The sequence below is a fragment of the Tiliqua scincoides genome, chromosome 7 (genome assembly GCF_035046505.1).
Source record: "Tiliqua scincoides isolate rTilSci1 chromosome 7, rTilSci1.hap2, whole genome shotgun sequence".
Lineage (NCBI taxonomy): Eukaryota > Metazoa > Chordata > Lepidosauria > Squamata > Scincidae > Tiliqua > Tiliqua scincoides.
Genome location: NC_089827.1, coordinates 78,063,824 through 78,081,341, shown reverse-complemented (window position 1 = coordinate 78,081,341; position 17,518 = coordinate 78,063,824). Strand labels below are relative to the sequence as shown.

Genomic DNA, 17,518 nt, shown 5'->3' with positions numbered 1-17,518 from the left:
ACGCTGTGGTGAGGCTCCCTGAAAAACTTAGTGCTTTGCACCCCCTCTGGCTATGCCACTGTCAGGACCCCAGACATTCCTGCTGATGTTGAAGAGACTATTACTTATAGTCCGCTATTGATGTTAACAGAGAAAGTCAATTTTTTTTCGTAAGTGCTGTGACATTAAAAAAAGTATGATGTTGGGCTTCAGTACCCATACTCTTCCAAAGAAACGGCTAAATCAGCAATGTTCAACTAGTGTGCCATGGCATTGGTGTGCCACAAAAGGTCCACAGGTATGCTGTGGGAATTTGGAGCACAGCCACTGGAAATCGCTGCAAAATTCTTCTGGGTAGAGCAACTTCTGTAGTCACAAACTGTCCCTCTTCCTCTTCCTCTGCTGGTGGAACTAGTGGACAAAGAGGGATAGACAATTCATGACTACAGAAAGTTGCCCTAGAAACAGAGCTGCAGAACCCGGAAGAGTCTCCCAGAAGGCAGAAGTGACATCACAAAAGGCAAAGACCACAGAGATCATGTGCCTTGAGAAGAAAAAGATTGAAAATGGTTTGCTAGATGTGCATAAATTACACTCCGATGATATTAAACGCACTTGGGTGAATTTTGTATCCATCCCTTTCCCATTTTTTGTACTCATAAGTCATCGATTCGAGTCACAACCCTTGGAGCGACCCTAACACAGCAGGTGCCATTTTCCCCAATATTCTTTCTTTCTTATGTTTTCAGCTTGGCTTGTAGCTCATAGTCACACAAGTAGATGTGCACCAGTAGCTGCAGTCTTAAGACTGTCCTGGATGGTATGACACAGTGGTTCTCACACATTTAGAACCCGGACCCACTTTTTAGAATGAGCATCTGTCAGGACCCAACAGAAATGATGTCATGACTGGAAGTGACATCATCAAGCAGGAAATTTTTAACAATCCTAGATTGCAATCCTACCCATCCAGGAGTACGTCCCATTAACTATCGTTGTTAAAAGAATATACATAGTAGCTTGTTGAGAGTACAGGTCTGCCACATTTCCCCCAGTGCAGTCACATACCATGGGAGCATCAAGTCTAATAGATTAAAAATAAAATATTGAAATGACTGGGGACCCTCCTGAAATTGACTTGTGACCCCCCTAGTGGGTCCCAACCCACAGTCTGAGAAACACTGGTGTGACAGATCCAGCTGTGCGTAACTCAGTCTCTGAGCAGTGTCTTCACTGTGTTTTCTTGTCACCGAACAGGAGCCATCTCTTTTTGGACTTCCAGGCTGCAATAGCAATGTGGAACATAAATATGCTCTTGGGGACAGTTTCTTTTTTAAAAGGGCAGAAAAGAAATGAAGAGATCTTCATCTCAAAAGCAAAGCTCTGAAGGTTTAATGTTTTGATTCTGCTCTGCTGTGGTATTTTGCGTCCTGGTGTTGTGGACATGCCACCGCAGATCAAAGAATCGTGCTCTTGAGATCCCACTTCATTTAGCAGTGCAGGCATGTGCCAGCCATCTGTTGTGGCTGCTGAGAGAAAACAGCAGTACGTTTCTCCGACTTTTGCCAAGAAAGCTTTATTGCTCAGCAGAGATGAGTTACAAGGCACCTTGTAAGCTGCATCTGGTTTGCATAGTCATTTACATGGCATATATGTAAACTGCAGGATTACTTTGTGTGTGTGCACACAACAGCACAAGCATTTGGCAAATAAAATCTTTCCTGGGATTGATTCTTTTCTGTACGTATCTTTACAAAACAAAGAAAAAAGGGACTTTGACTAAAAATATACAAGCAGTCAACTGCTTTGCCTGTTTTGGTAGCTGTTTTCATAACGTACAGCCCTGGGAGTGCACAGAATGGCCAGACGCAGCCACAGTAGCGGCACCCGTGCAAGCAGTGGCTTGTGCAGCCACAAGAACCGGATGCCCTGCAAGAGGAGGAAAAGGCTCCTCAGTGCAGGCTCTGCAAGTGCATCTCTCTTAAGGAAGCCTTCCTTGCCTAAATCCTGCACCTGCAACTCCCATAGGTACAAAGGGCCATTAGGGCCCAATCCTACCAGCTTATCACATGCAGTGCTGTGATGGAGCACGTGCTGCATGCTTTGGGGAAGCACGAAGCAGACCCAGGAGATGCAAGTCAAAGTCTTTGTTACGTCCTCTTAGGCTGCCTGGCCTCCGATTGGGACCAATGCCAGCCATTTACGAGGTGGTGCATGTCCGAGAAGACTGAGGGGGCGGGTCTAGGCTGAGAAGGAGGGATAAGACCTCAGCATGCAAGACTGCTTCCAAGATCTTCCCTCTCCAGCCCAGACTGCTCCTCACCCTGTTCCACCCTGATCCTCCTCCTAATTCCGACCTCCGTTGCTGCCCTACCTGCTCCAGCAGAGGTTCTGAGCACTGGTGGTGCTTTCCCCAACTTTCATGCCATCACTTCAGGACTTGCAGTGGTGGATTGTGAGATCCTCCTCCATGAGTCCCTGATGGAATTGGGCCATTAGGATACCTTTTGGTGGGACTGCCTCTCTTCATGTTCAGCAGCAGCAGTGACTTTCTGTGCAGTGAGGAGAGTCTCCTGTAGCACAGTAGCATCATGTGAAACGTTAGAGGGCAATTTTGGACAACGGCTGTTCTGTCGCTGTCGGGGCCAGATCTTGGCACCAGCACCAGGCAGCTGTCTTGTCCTGGCTCATCCTCCAGGCAGGAGCCTTGGAGGTCTGACAGGTAGAAGGTCATGTGAGGCAACTCAGATCAGGACTGCAGAACCCTGGAGAGCTCCAGTGAGCAATTTGCTCCAACCAGAGCCAGAGGTGGGCCAAGGCCATCACCCTTCCAGATTCAGGCCCAGGCTGCTACTGAACACCTGCTGCAGGGGACCAGTGGTGGGAGAGAAGGGTCTTTCTGCTCTGCTTGGGGCTTCCCCAGCGGTAGCTGGTTGGCCACTGTGAGAATCAGGAGGCTGGGCTAGATGGGTCTTTGGCCTGATTCAGCAGAGCTGATCTGATGTACCGCTTCCAAGCTCTGCCCCCAAGCATGGATTATGAAGAGATGGAAAAGGGGACTGGAGATGGAAAGGGATGGAAAAGATGGCCCACTGGTTGGATGACTCCTTCTGTTGGCATCCTTCAGTCTCAGAAGACTATGGTATTGCGCTCTGAATGGTGGTTCTGGAACAGAGTGTCCTCTCCAGTGCGCGACGCCTGGGTAAAGTAGGTATGGAGGATAGGCTGTTACCCATGCAGCAAATCCCCCCTCTCCACATCGCTGAAATGGTCCAATGGAAAGGCAGAAGCCAGTACGGTTGGTTCCAGCAGCGTCGCAGGAGTTGCCAGAATGTGACTGTGTTCAGCCATGAACTGCCTCAGGGACTCCGGCTCCGGATTTTGCCTCGAGGTTGACTCCTGAAGCCTTTTCCCTAGCTGGATGTAGCCACAAGGCAGTGGAGGTTTGGGATCAGAGTTTTCCTTCTCTCAGATGAGCTGCTTTCCCAGGCTAAGGAGTCCAATCTACCTGGTGGCTGTTTAGTCGCCTCTTACGACAACTACAGCCAAACTGAGGGCCTATTCTTATCTCAAGCCTCCAGGGGAATGACTCCTCCATTGCTTACAGTAGCAAGGAGTAAGGGATGAGAAGAAGAAGGTGACTCTACTGGACCAAAAATGGAGTGAGTGGCTCCCGGGCTGGGCACTGGACTCACCCAACAGAATCCAGTTCTGTGGTCATGGATGTGATCCTGTTGCCAAGATGGGGGGGGGGTCGCTCCACCTCCTTAAAGCATTGTGACTCCCCAATGAGTTGGCCTCTCCTCATGACAGCCTGCAGAACTTGCTTTGCCCTATCAAAGCAGTAGGGCAAGGATAACCAAGGAGAAGCTGGCTGAATGCATGGGGAAGTGCTGGCCAAGGGAAGTGACCCCAAGGGAGGAGAAGCAATTGAAGAATTGTGAATCCTCTTCCTGTCTGAAGCCATTGGGGATGAAGAACTGTGCTGTCCTTCTGATCTCATCTGTCGTTGGAGTGAATACTCAGATGCATCAACATTTCAGTCATTTTTAACTACCGGAGTTTTGAATTGATTTAGATAGTTTTAATGTGCCATAACATCACACCTTTTTGTTTACAGTAAAGGGATAGTGTGGCACAAATAAGAAAACAGGAATCCTACAATTGAAAATTGAGTGTTTAATTATTGAGCAACTTATTTTGAACCAGTTACAACTTTGTTGTGTTGAGGAAGTAGGGTTGGGTTCAGATTCGAGGCAATGAAGAGATTTTCAGTTTGGGTTCAATTCTGGTTCACTGAAAAATTCTCTGTGAACTATTTTTGGGGCCAGGGTCAGTTAATTAATTAACTGGAGCTAGACTTTATATAGTGATAATTTCCCCAGCTTTTCTATATGTGCTGCTGCTTGTTGGTTTTTCATTGCACAATACTTGAAAATACCAAGTCTTGGTGAGAGGTGCGTAAGGGTTGTGGCATGATGAGGATGGAAACGTAGGAAGAGGTTTTAGGCAGAGAGTTGATTGTGAAGCGAGGCGGGAATTGAGTGCTGTGTTGGAGTGTGTGCGTGGTCTGAAGGTCGTGTGGTTTGAAGGTCATCCCCACTGAAAGGTGATGTGTTTGACACCTTGAGAGAGTCTGGGGAGGGGAGTGCAGCCACCAATAATATAGTGGCAGGTTACAGAAGATATGGCGGTGGCCGATGGCAGGCCATTGCAGGAGAATGAAGGGCGGTTAGAGACAGACTGTACTTCTTTCTGGTGCTTCCACCGCCCTCTGACCCGTGGCGCTCTAAGCAGTGTTCTTCTTTCTAGACTAGCCCTAGAAAGTTCCTCAGAATAGCACTTTGTGGACAACACGTGTGTGGATGTGAAGGATCACACAGCCAAACCTGAGCAGCATCACAATGAGAGCTGATAGATAGCACCGCACTTGGTGCAAAGCTAAATGGAAACAAGCTGTGTGAACCGCAGAAGAACAGCATTATAAGACGCAGACCAGCAAACGAATGTTCTGCACATTTATTTGGGAGGAAGCCCCAAATTAATTGGCTTCAGAACACTTTGGAGGAGTGTTGTCTTCCAAACAAGTTCTGAAGATGTGGATGCTGAGAAGGATGAAGAAATTGAAGGGGGTGTGACGTCACAAGAGCCTAACTTTAAAAATAGTTTTATCAGCATTCCCCAGGGAAAATGTGAGGTCCTGTTTACGGGCATATGCTAATTAATTTCAGTACATATGCATTTCAAATTAACCATTATATAGCTTTGAGGGTAACTGTGAGGAACAACTGGGGGGGTGGTCGCACAAAATATCAGCCTTGTGCTGTAAATCTGGTTAGACAAATTACCAAAGACTGACAGATGTTTCAACCTGTGATCACAGACTTTGGTTTGTGGTATTTGTCCGCTTAATGCATGTGGTATTTGCGTCACTGGAGGTAGTAAGCCCCACCACTTTAGAGCATTTGCTTGAAATGTCCACCCCAGAAGGTGATTCCGGCAGCTTCTGATGTGCTGCTGACGCTTCCTGAGCTTGGGCCAGCGGCTCCCGGGGAGAGAGGGAATTCTCCCTTTGCTGACTGAGAGATTCCAGAGTGTGGTGCTGAGTAAATGTTGACTTTCTGCTTGGGGCTCTCACCTAAGATCTTGCAGGGCTGCAACTCTGAATTCTTCCACGCACATGTGAGGCTGCAGGAGGAGACGGGGAGCGCTGGGCTGACGTGACTTGAGCATCTCGTTACAGTCCGCTTATTTTCCTTTTTACCCTGCAGAATTTCATTAGCCTGCTCCTTTTATTTTCAGCAGCTTGGCAGAGGAAGAGGTCTGGATGAAAGAGAGCGGGCCGGGCCTTTGAACACTTCAAGGCACTGTTTGTTGATAGAGAGAGCTTGACAGAACGGGCTGGAAGGGAGTGCAGGCGTCACCAAAGAGTCCAGAGCAGGCTTGGCCTTTGCTTTGTTGCGGAGAAGTCCTCTAGGACTGCTTGTCAATATTTTTTTGTTCTTCTAGATACCATACCACTGGAGGCAACCAGATCGCAGGCCAGTATCTATAGTGGTCTCGACCAGTGGCATAGCTAAAGGGGGTGGAAAGCACTAACTTTTGCAGGCCTGGTGAGGTGATTGCCTCAGGCGGTGGATTGGTGTCCTGTGCCCATCCAGGCCTTGGCAGCTGCCTCATCACGATTCCACTGCCCCATTGTACAATGGTGGCAGTAACCCTCACTGCTGGGCATTGGGGGGTCCTCCTTGACCTGCCCCCACCTCCACAGCCCTCCACAGTTACCTGGTGGCGGCTGCTGTCCCTGCCACCGCCATCAGCACTGCTGCTCCTCCCAGGTGAGCACTAGTGGAGTAGTTGCTGCTGCTTGGACAGGGAAAGGACTTTCCTCAGTTGCCAGGATGCTTCCAGGCAGTGTGGTGTGACAGGCAGCAGACTGTGAGGGGTCCCCGTGTGCACCTGCCTACTGTCTCGCCACAACTCTACTGCTGTCACCTCGCCGTGGCCAGTCCTGAGGCCACTGTCTCTCTCAGATGAGCATCGGTGCAGCAACCACCAATGCTGAGAAAGAGGAAGCAGTCCTCCTCTCCCCAACCTGACCTCCACCACATCCTGTCACCTTGCTGTCACCACCATGGTGTGCAAGCAGTCCCTCCCCTTCAGAGCCATTCGGAGCAGTGGGAGCAAAATGGAGGCGAACACAGGTGGTGTTTTGTTTCAGGACCAGGCATGAGTCACTTCCACAAAAGAGGAGTCTTGAGACATCTTTAGACAAGTCTCCAAGGAGACTTCGGAAGCCATCACTGAGGGGACTAGTGGGGCTGTATCTCATGGGCAGAGCACATGCTTTGTATGCAGTCCCTGGCATCTCCAGGTGAGCTGGGGAAAGACCTCTGTCTGAAAAGCATTTGGACCACTGCTGGTGTGGAATCAGTGCACAGCTTGCTGGAACAGTGGTCTGACTCCATATAAGGCAGTTGCCTTAGTATAGTCCAGGGGTCGGCAACCTGCGTTTCTAGAGCCGCATGCGGCTCTTTCAGCTGTCTGCTGCGGCTCCTCCCGGTGAAAGTGGCAAAGAGTGTGACAGGAGGCACTTGTGTTGGGAGGGCAGGCTGCTTCCCTCCACCCCCTGAGCTCACTGCCCTCCTCTCCCTTCACCCCCACCTGCCCTGCATTGGTTTCCCTTTTGCCCGCTCTGCAGGCTTAAGGTCCCTGTTTTTCCCTTCCCCAACTCTCCAGCAGGCTCAGCCAATCAGCATCCAGCAGGCTCCTGGCTTTTTCTGTTGGAATGGCTCAGGGCCCTTCACTGGCTGACCACCAGCCAATCCTGAGCCGCCTTCCTCCTCAGCCATTGCCAGCCCTTGCAGCCCGCCTTTCCCTGAGCAGGTCCCCACTCAGTGCAAGGAGAGGCTTTTCCTCCACAGCAGAGGAGACATCCTGTGTGTCTACTCAGTAGTAAGCCCCGTTAAAGCGGATGAAGCTTACTCCCAGGAAAGGGTGCCTGGGATGGCAGCTGTGGAGCCTGCTCCTATGCGTGTCTACTCAGTTGTAAGCCCCATTACAGAGGATGAAGCTTACTCCCAGGAAAGGGTGCCTGGGATGGCAGTCTTGGAGCCTGCTCAAGGCCAAGCGCAAGGACGGGTGAGTGGGAGCTCGAGCAGGTCTGTTCCAGAGTAAGCCCCGATGTAGTCCTTGGGCTACTCCCAGGAAGGTGTGGAGGGCTGCAGCCTCAGCCCCCTCCTATGCAGGTCTACTCACAAGTAGTCAGTGAGGCTTCCTCCCAGGAAAGTGTGGAGAGGACTGCAGCCTGAGAGCTCCAACCAACTTGTCTGCTCAGAAGTCGCATTGTAGCAAGTTCCAATGTAGTCCCTGGGCTACTCCCAGGAAGGTGTGGAGGGCTGTAGCCTCAGCCTCCTCCTGTGCAGGTCTACTCACAAGTAAGCCCCACTGTAGTCAGTGAGGCTTCCTCCCAGGAAGGTGTAGAGGGCTGCAGCCTCAGCCCCCTCCTATGCAGGTCTACTCATAAGTAGTCAGTGAGGCTTCCTCCCAGGAAAGTGTGGAGAGGACTGCAGCCTGAGAGCTCCAACCAACTTGTCTGCTCAGAAGTCGCATTGTAGCAAGTTCCAATGTAGTCCCTGGGCTACTCCCAGGAAGGTGTGGAGGGCTGTAGCCTCAGCCTCCTCCTGTGCAGGTCTACTCACAAGTAAGCCCCACTGTAGTCAGTGAGGCTTCCTCCCAGGAAGGTGTAGAGGGCTGCAGCTTCAGCCCCCTCCTATGCAGGTCTACTCATAAGTAGTCAGTGAGGCTTCCTCCCAGGAAAGTGTGGAGAGGACTGCAACCTGAGAGCTCCAACCAACTTGTCTGCTCAGAAGTCCCATTGTAGTCAATGGGGCTTACTCCCAGGATAGTGTGGAGAGGGTTGCAGCCTGAGGGAGGGAGGGCAGGCAGGCAGGCAGGCAGGGCAGAAGCTGGCCTGTGGTTGCCCCCCCCTTCTTCTCTTCCCCACCTCTGGAGTCTGTGTCCTTTTTTCCTTCCAGCAGGGTGCCTCTGGAAGGTGGGGGGAGTTCTTTAGTATCCATGTAAGATAAGCAGGTAAGATAAGCAGGTACATAACCACCATATGTATTGGAATCCTGGAAGATCTGGTGAGGAGGTAGATGTGGTGTCAGCAGTGGCCCCTTTAAGGGTAAGGCCTGGGCATCCAGCAGAGTGTGCTGCACAGCTGCAGCCACTTGAAGGCAATAGGGCCCTCAGGGGTATAAGGAGCACCTGAGGCAGGAAGGGGGTGTGGGTTGGAGAAGGAGTGCAGGTTGGAGGGGAGACTGACTTGCCTTATTGACTTTGACTTGGATACTCTGACTGATTTGACTTACTTACTTTGGAATCTGACCTTGGACTGTGACTTGGCTTATTGACTTTGGACTCTGCCCTGGATACTCTGACTTTGTGACTAACTGCTGGAGACACTGGAGTTTGAAGTGTGGCTACTGTGCCCAAGACCTGCTGAGGACCAAGGGGCTGCTGTAGTGGTGGGAGGCTGCTGGCAGGCGAGAAGACCTCTGCAGGTTGAACAGGCGAGCTACCCTGGAGGTGGGGTCCAGCAGGACTACAGGGCAGAACCAGGGTCATTTGTTGGGGGAAAGAAGGGGAGCTAATTTGCTTAAAGTGGGCATAATTCTCCAGGCAGAGAATGGCCTTGGAATCAGGCAAAACACCATAGAGGACCAGGTGTCTGAAAACACAGGACAAGAATGTATGACAAAACTAACTAAAAGCTACAAGAGAGGGCTACATTATAAAAACGGGACCTATAAGAGCATAAAGGTAAAAAAAACAAAAACTATATATGCAGTATTATCTTCATTTTAGACGTCAAAAGGGTTTTGTGGCTCCTGAGGTTTTTTTTTCCTCTGGAAAATGGGTCCAAATGGCTCTTTGAGTGTTTAAGGTTGCCGACCCCTGGTATAGTCAACGCAACCCCTGAAGCATCAGGAGACACACCAGCATTGCCAAAGAGCACACCCCCTATACAAAGCATGCCCTTTTCACAAGGGCTGATTTTCTTCAGAAGACACCAGCTTCCCTGTAGGTATATTTCATCCCTTGATATCTTCTGATCAATGCTGGAGCAAATTCAAGATTAGCTGATCTCTAACCTAAGAGCTGATGGTTAGACTTAATCCTGTCTCCGGCTCACACCGTGTGCTGTCCTAGGTCCTGATGCTGGGAGAACACTGCCTTTGTCTCAGGACTCCAGGAACAACCTCATGGAATTCTCTGCTATGTGGTTTGTCAAAAATGTAATGATAGAGAAGTCTGTCTCAGCTGGTCGCCACGACAGTTCAGTGGAACCTCTACACTGTCCAGAGACAGTGTACTTTATTTTGGGTAGAGCACCTCATGAATGGCACATGAGAGTCATAAAGGCAACACATGCTAAGAAAGTAATTCTTTACACAACACATAATTAATGATGGCATAATTACTGCCTGTGGCTTAGATGGCTTTCAAGGGGCATTAGACGGATTCATGGAAGCTCGATCTATTAGTCCTGATGGTGAAATGGGCACCTCTACATCACACAGGCAATTTGCCTCTGAATACCAGGGATAGGGACAAACGAAGGGGGCGGCTGCTGCCTTCCTGCCATACTTGTGAGCCTGCTGGAGGCATCTGGCTGTTGAAAAGAGGGCCCTGGACTAGATGGGCCCTTGGCTTGATCAAACAAGGCCTTCTGATCATCTTAGGTTCTGGGATGGAACCCGGTGGAGCTGAAGGCAGGGCTAAGGGCAGAAAAGAGTGGCCTAGACTGGCTTGTTCTAACAGTAACAACCAGTCTGTACAGAACGCATGCCTGTGCTTGATTGTGGATCAGTGCATGCTTGAGGAAGGGGCATCGCTTAGTGGCGAGCACATGCAGAGGACTCTGGCGCCTGGCATCAGTCTCTGGCACCTGCAGTTAGAAGGTTCAGATTAGAGGTGGTGGGGAAAGACCAGACAGCCGTTGCCAGTCAGAGTTGACAGGACTGGGCAGACTCATGGTCCAGTCCTAACTCCTCTCTGCACTGGTGGTGTGTGTGCTTCGCCAGGACAGGCTGTCACGTGCCATAAAGCACGTTGTGAGAGTCCAGAAGTTGGTGGCGCCGGCACCAGATCCAGAAGGACTGCGCATTGGATCAGGGATGAGCAATACAGGAGGCAGAACAGGGCAGGTGGGGGGTGGGCAGATCAGACCTGCAAGGGCATTGGCAAGCGCCGTATCCTAACCCCTGTCCTGGACCCAATCCGCCGTAATAAGGCAGTGCAGACTTGCACCGGCCCTTAAGCAACTGCAGCTCCGAGTTACCCCATTGCACTGGCTAGGACTTATCCTGAGGGTGCCAGCAGCATTGCAAAAACTCCCATAGGATGCTGCATGGACCATGCCGGCCCTACAGCATCAGCGCAGGAGGGGGGATGGATTGACTTGGGCTGCTTGATCAGGAAGCTTCCCATATTCACATCCATCTCTAGCTGTTCCTGTGTCCCTTGTCAGCAGCTGTTCTTCCCCAGTGAGAGCCTCAGCAGGAGGGTGGCTGGGGGCTTTCACTAGCACTGTCCCTTCCCTGGCCCTCCTCAGTCAGCACTCAATATGGGGGACAATGTCACACAAGCCAGTCGCAATAGACATCAATTCAGACAACTCCTGGCTGCTCTTCTGGTCGCCAGTCGTGCCAGAGGCTGCCTGTCAAGTTTCACAAAATGCAGAAGGGCTGGCGAAAGGTTGGAGTCACTGTGATCGCCCCTCAGTTTCCTGCTGCTCACCAGCCAAGAGAAACAGAGTCTCCAGACTTGTTGGGAGATTTCAAAAGGTCCTTTTTGGCACCAAATAAATGGTCTGCCTTTCATATACATGGTCCTTCATGTCTGGAGCTTTCCCCTGGAGAAGCCGGCTTTTTCCATCTTTGTGATCCTTTGCTGAAACACATCTTGTGGGTGGAATCAACTTTTAAAGGTATCCTGGACAGTCCCTTCAATTCATGGCGAGGGACAGCAGATAAAGCCTGTGTCCCCAACATCTGTGGCTCAGTTCTTGTGAATGGGGACTCTCAGGAAATGACAGCGACTGGATGGGCAGGAGAAGGAAGCAGAGAGAGGGATTGAGAAAGAAAGACAAAATGAAGACCATGACCAATGCAGGGGGAGCTGGTTCACCTCTTCCCTATTCTGAAGCACAGTCTGCTCTAGATGCAGAGGCTGCTCCTGACAGACAAGCAACCAGACACTTTCGGGGGGGGGGGGAACAGATTTATAGGAAGAAAGAGACTATATACTGTAGAACAGTGGTTCTCAGAAGTTTAGCACTGGGACCCACTGTTTGAGAATGAGAATCTGTCAGGACCCACCGGAAGTGCTGTCATGACCGGAAGTGACATCATCAAGCAAGAACATTTTTGACAATCCTAGGCTGCAATCCTACCCCCGCTTACCCATTTACTGTCATTGTTAAAAGCATATACATAGTAGCCTGCTTAAAGTACAGAGCTGTAACATTTCCCCAGATGCAGTCACATACATGGTAGCATCAAGTCTAATATATTAAAAATAAAATATTGAAATGAGTGGGGACCCACCTGAAATTGACTCGTGACCCGCCTAGTGGGTCCGGACCCACAGTTTGAGAAACTCTGCTGTAGATCATTTTTAACTTTCAATGAATGTCAGTAACATTCATTTTTCTGAAGATGTTGGAACCATCGTGTGGCTTTCATGCCAGATATTTTAATTCACATAAAGAGACTGACTGTCCAGTTCTGTCGCTCAGCAGTGGCACCAATGAAGCCATTATGGTGGCCCATGTCCAAGGAGAGAAAAGGAGTGGGTTGGGAAAGAAGGCCTGAGATCTGGCGTACGCTGGTGCTGATGAGAACCACCTGCCCCCTCCCCCTCTGCTCTCACCTCAGTGCTCTTCCAAACTTCCCCTGCCCTCTCCTCCCCTTCCCTGCCCTGCTTCCGCTTTCAACTTACTGGCACCGCTAGGGGCCTCTGGTGCCACTGCTTCACACACCCCATTTGTGGCAGCAGCCCAGGAGTGCACAACACTAGCCCAGCTTTTGCACCGCTGCAAAATGCCCTGCAGTGCCAGAACAGACATTCTGGTAGCGCAGAGCAACCAAAGGATTGGGCCCTTAGGAAAACAGCAGAAGAACTGTGAAATATTTGCCGTCATTGCACAAAATTATTCTCCAAGATTCAATGCTGGTTCTGCATCTTGTTAATTTAAAAATTTAGCAAAGAAAAGATCAGTTAACCATCAGTTTAACCAAGTTAAAGTTAATCTTTAACCATTCACGTGATCTTATCTGTAATGCATGTTGGGACTTGGAAGCTTTTGATTCATTTTTGAAATTAAAATCTACTTCCAAAAATGAGGAACAATCTAAATAGTTTTGTTGGGTTTTCGCCAATGGTCCAATCTTGTTCCCCGTTATTGTACATGATCCAGCTGTGCTGATGGAAGGTGTGCTGTGTCCAGTGGGGATGACGACCAGAAAGCCAATCAAAAGTGAGTAAAAGACTCACCTCTGGTTAGGCCTTCTGGGCGCCTATGGGTCTCCTTTGACCCACACCAGATATGTAGCTGGTATAAGTTTGAGGGGAAAAAAGGGGTGAGATGGGTTGGAAAATGTGGGATAGGATCTGGCCTGTGTTTTTGCTGCCGAGATCCACCCCTCCAAGCTGCTCGCTGCCCCCTGCCCCCTGTCTTTCCCCTCTCCACCCTAAATCTCCCCCTAACCACCTGCAAACCTCTTTGCCAACTTACCTGGGTCAGCGGGGTCAGGCTCCTCAGTGGTGGCTGCGTGAAGTTGCCAAATAGTTCTGTCAGGAGCTCCAGACCACCCAGCACTGGTGTACTATTTGTGCACCACTGCATTTATGGCAAGGGAAGGCAATTTCTGCTATCATAACTGGCCCATAGGATTGTTCCGTCACATATATAGATAGGCCCCTAATCTCAATATATGCATCATATAATATCAGAAATGAAATGATAGGTGAATTTTGTTTTGTAAATATAAATGGTTTTGCACTTCTTTAATATGCATTTTGCATTTCACTTTTTCTGTCCATGGTTGATGTCTATTGCAGGTTAGATTTCAACATGTGTCCGGCATGCCTTAAAGATGCCACAAAAGTCTCCTTTATGGCCTGAGTAAGTTCGTGGCCGGCCGTAGCTGCTGATGTTTCATAGCTTTTAAGGGAGTTTAAATTCAGGGGAAAGATATTTATTGTACAGGAGGGCAAGCTTAAACCAGTCAAGAAACACGTGGAACCAATAAAGGTCCAATTACAAGAACTTTGCTTCTAGCCACACTTTTCACCTATGTAAGTTATTGATTATACTTTCATGAGATCATAATCAGAAGGTTGTTCTTTGGTAACAGTGTGTAGAGGAGTTTTAGCCGAAACTTCAAAGCTGTTTTCTGAGTCTTAAGAACAAAGGCTCACTGGTTTGAAGCATGGCCAAAGTGTGTGTGTGTGTGCATGAGAGAAAGAGAGAGAGAGAGAGAGAGAGAGAGAGAGAGCACACATGTATGCTTGTCGTTGTCATGTCCAACTCTTCCTGGCCCCATGGACCACAGCACGCCAGGCCCCCCTGTCTACCACTAACTTCTGGAGTTTGTCCAAATTCATGTTCTTTACCCCCGTGACACTATCTCATTCTCTGCTGTCCCCTTCTCCTTTTGCCTTCCATTTTTCCCAGCACCAGGGTCTTTTCTCCCTTCTCATGAGATGACTAAGTTTCAACTTCAGTATCTCTCCTTCCAAGAAACAGTCAGGGTTGATTTCCTGTAGGACTGACTGATTTGATCTCCTTGCAGTCCAGGGAACTCTCAAAAGTCTTCTCCAACACCATAATTCAAAAGCATCTATTCTTCGACACTCAGCCTTCCTTATGGTCCAGCTCTCACAGCCATACATTACAACTGGGAAAACCATAGTGTTGACTATATGGACCTTTGTTGACACGATGATGTCTCCGCTTTTCATTAAGTTGTCTAGGCTTATCACAGCTTTCCTCCCAAAAAACAAGTGTCTTTTAATTACATGGCTGCAATCTCTATCTGCAGTGATCTTGGAGCCTAAGAAGATAAACTCTGTCACAGCTTCCATTTCTTCCCCTTCTATTTGCCATGAGGTGACTCACCGGCCCAAGTCTGAGTGAATTCGGATTGAAGCTAGAAACCACCCCCCCCCGTCTCAACACACCCCTTCCCTGCCCCAGTCTCCACCCCATTCCTCCCTCTCCCCATTCTGCCCACTCCCCCTGACCACCACCCCCTGCATCATCTTACTGTTGCTGGGACTTCTTTGCAAACCGCTGATTGCACGAACACGGCCGGTTGCTGCTTGCGGCAGTGGCCCAGCTACACAAAATAGCCAGTCCCCTTTTCTGACCACCGGCAATATTGCATCAGCCATTTAGTGACGGTAGACCAGGCCCAGGAAAGGGTCAGGATTTGATGTGAGCTGCTACCGCTGAACCCATCCCCTTCCTGGACCAGATCTGCCCTCCTCCCAACACCATCACCACCCCGCTCTGCCAGCTCCACCCCATTCCACCCACCTCCTGCCCCTCCTCGCCTCCCTCCAATCCCCTGGGTAAGGATGTGCTCTGGCAGGTCTTCATATAGCAGCCTCCACCAGCACAGCGCTAGTTATGCTGGTGGGGGGAGGGAGATAGGACTGGGCCGTTAAAATTTTACATTTGGCGGTTTATAACTTTGTATTTGATCTGTGCAAAAATCAGAGCAATCAAAGGCACGACTGTGTTAACATTTCGAGTGAATATTTTGGATCAATATTTGAATGGCAGATCTGGGAACGTTCAGATCTAGCCGAACAACAGCTAACGGCCCCTTAGCGTTCCTGCAGTGGCGCATGCTTTATGGCTGTTGTAAACAGCTTTCTAAAAGTGCAAAGCCACCCGCTTCTGGAGAGACCAGAGTGACCCTGCACTCTGCAGCAGGAAATGGAACACCCGCCAATGAAGGTCGGCTGGCAGGGAGGGCAGAACAGGGGGAGGGGGACGTGACAAAGGAGGGAGGGGGTGGTTCCCAGCGCAAGTGACACGCACTGGATGCTGTCCCCTCTGATAGCAGCCAGCACGCCCCCTTTGTCTCCTCTGGCACAGGTCTGAGGAGACCCACTGGCAATCAAGAGGCTTATGGAGGGGCAAGGGAATATATTTCCCCCTGCCTCTCCCAAGTCTCCCCATCTGCCCCTCCACAGTGCTGTCCGTTTTGGCACAGCTGCATGCTGTGGTGAAGGAAAGGATATAACCGGACTGTAAAGATCATACCTCCGTATACACTGCATGTACACAGTTCATCAGTCCTTCACAAATGTGCTTGTGCAGACTTTATTCTGGTCTTCTGTTTGCGATTGTATAAAGTATCAAATATTTTTACAATATCAATAAAATAAGTTCCAATGGCTGTAAAATCTAAAAACACATTATTTTTCTTAATTATATTGTCCTCATCAGAGTCACATGATGACTAACAGAGAATAAATCTCTCTTGAGAATAAAACAGTCAATATTATAGTGCCATTGTACAAATCAATGGCAAGGCCACACCTGGAGTACTGCGTTCTCCAGGTTTTGGTTGCCACATTTCAAAAAGGTCATAGTGGAACTAGAAAAGATGCAGAAGAGAGTGACCAAAATGATTACTGGGTTGAGGCACATCCTTTATGAGGAAAGCGTACATTGTTTGGGTCTGTTTAAGAAGGCGTCTGAGGGGGGACATGATTGAGAAATATAAAAGTATGCTTGGGTTGGATAGAGTGGAAAGAGGGAAGTTCTTTTCCTTCTTGTACAACACTAGAACCAGCAGTTGCCCACTCAAATTGACTGGCAGGAGAGTTAGAACAGACAAAAGGAAACAGTGCATAATTAATCTGTGGGACTCCATGCCACAGGATGTGGTGATGGCACCTGACCTGGAAGACATTAGAAGGCAGATTTATGGAAGTCCATCACTGGTTACAAGCCATGATGACTATATGCAACCTCCGGGTTTTAGAAATAGCTTATCCCTAAATGCCAGATACCTGGGAGTGGCCACAGGATGCAGGTCTCTTGTTATCTGGTGCACTCCCTGGGGCATTTGGGGGGCTGCTGTGAGATACAGGAAGCTGGACTAGATGGGCCTATGGCCTGATCCAGTGGGGCTGTTCTGATGTTCTTAACTACAATTCCCAGGAGGCCTTGCAGGTCTCTTGTTATCTGGTGTGCTCCCTGGGGCATTTGGTGGGCCGCTGTGAGATATAGGAAGCTGGACTAGATGGGCCTATGGCCTGATCCAGTGGGGCTGTTCTGATGTTCTTAACTACAATTCCCAGGAGGCCTTGCAGGTCTCTTGTTATCTGGTGTGCTCCCTGGGGCATTTGGTGGGCCGCTGTGAGATATAGGAAGCTGGACTAGATGGGCCTATGGCCTGATCCAGTGGGGCTGTTCTTATGTTCTTAACTACAATTCCCAGGAGGCCTTGCAGGTCTTCTTGTTATCTGGTGTGCTCCCTGGGACATTTGGTGGGCCGCTGTGAGATACAGGAAGCTGGACTAGATGGGCCTATGGCCTGATCCAGTGGGGCTGTTCTTATGTTCTTAACTACAATTCCCAGGAGGCCTTGCAGGTCTTCTTGTTATCTGGTGTGCTCCCTGGGACATTTGGTGGGCCGCTGTGAGATACAGGAAGCTGGACTAGATGGGCCTATGGCCTGATCCAGTGGGGCTGTTCTTATGTTCTTAACTACAATTCCCAGGAGGCCTTGCAGGTCTCTTGTTGTCTGGTGTGCTCCCTGGGGCATTTGGGGGCTGCTGTGAGATACAGAAAGCTGGACTAGATGGGCCTTTGGCCTGATCCAGTGGGGCTGTTCTTATGTTCTTAACTACAATTCCCAGGAGGCCTTGCAGGTCTCTTGTTATCTGGTGTGCTCCCTGGGGCATTTGGTGGGCCGCTGTGAGATATAGGAAGCTGGACTAGATGGGC

At 49.6% G+C, this 17,518-nt stretch overlaps 1 protein-coding gene across 1 annotated transcript in view; it reads left to right on the top strand.

Moving 5' to 3' along the window:
* WIF1 (WNT inhibitory factor 1) overlaps positions 1-17,518 on the top strand; it is a 36,288-nt gene that overhangs the window by 2,173 nt on the left and 16,597 nt on the right. The window lies entirely within an intron of this gene.